The sequence below is a fragment of the Lucilia cuprina genome, chromosome 4 (genome assembly GCF_022045245.1).
Source record: "Lucilia cuprina isolate Lc7/37 chromosome 4, ASM2204524v1, whole genome shotgun sequence".
NCBI classification, from domain to species: Eukaryota; Metazoa; Arthropoda; class Insecta; order Diptera; family Calliphoridae; genus Lucilia; species Lucilia cuprina.
Genome location: NC_060952.1, coordinates 91146795 through 91148137, shown reverse-complemented (window position 1 = coordinate 91148137; position 1343 = coordinate 91146795).

Here is a 1343-nt window from a genome sequence, read left to right as displayed (position 1 = left end):
GTTCTAGTTCAGTTCTAGTTCAGTTCTAGTTCAGTTCTAGTTCAGTTCTAGTTCAGTTCTAGTTCAGTTCTAGTTCAGTTCTAGTTCAGTTCTAGTTCAGCTCTAGTAGAGTTCTAGTTTAGTTCCACTTTATTTTACAATAAAAATTAAAAAAATCTTTCAAAATTACAGAAATAAATTTAAGTTTTTCACACACTAAAAGGGATCTTAATTTAACATTTAAAATAAGTCGTGTAATAAATAAAAATTCTTTATTTTAACAATTTATGTATAAAGTCACACACTCGACATTAAAAATGCCTTTAAAGTCAAATGTCAAATAAAAATCATAAAAAACTTAAATGCCTGTTAATTGTTGAAATATGTTTATTTTTAAGATATAACAAGAAAAAAATTTAAAGGGAAAGTACAGCAAAAAATATATATGAAAAAGATTCCAAAAAATGTAAAAGTTAATAAAAAAGTATTGAACAATTTTTCACTAAAATATCTTATATAAAACATTTTTTCAATAAACAATTCAAATGCATTACTTAAAACCTTTAAATGTTTGTCTTAAATTACCCCAAAATTTAATACTAGATTTTGTCTCTTGATAATGTCATTAACCCTTCTCAAAGTATTTGTCAAACAATAAAATATTTTGTTTTTAAAATAATAAAATACAAATTTCTTTGTTCAAAACTTTAAGTTGACCTTAATAAATTTAATGATTACTTAGTAAAAAGCACAAAAAATAAAATAAATAAATGTTACTCATTTGTAATATGATAATTATGTTTAAAGTAGTGATTTGTTTTGTGTTATGTTATTTAATTATTACATTTCATTTATTATTTGTTTAATTAACGTACTTTGAAAAGTAATAATAAACGTGTTCATGTCATAATCATGACTTTTTTAAACCCTCTGCCCCCTCGTTCACAAAAACCATTTAAGTTAAATGATTATTGTACAATTGTACAAAAGTACATCATAATTAAGTTTATTTATGTCATGTACTTGGAGTTTTTGTTTTGACGTTTTGTAATATAATGATAATTTCAAAATTAATTTCGCCTTAAAGATTTGTTATCGTTTGCAAAAAAACAAATGGCTTAAAATGGGTATTAAAATATAATTTGTTTACAATTATTGCAATTTTTTTCATTTGGAAATATAGCAAGAACTAGCCTTTTTAAATATTAATGAAATTGAAGATAAACATTATTAAAAAAAAAAACTATTAAAGAATATAGTTCTAGTTCAGTACTAGTTCAGTTCTAGTTCAGTTCTAGTTCAGTTCTAGTTCAGTTCTAGTTCAGTTCTAGTTCAGTTCTAGTTCAGTTCTAGTTCAGTTCTAG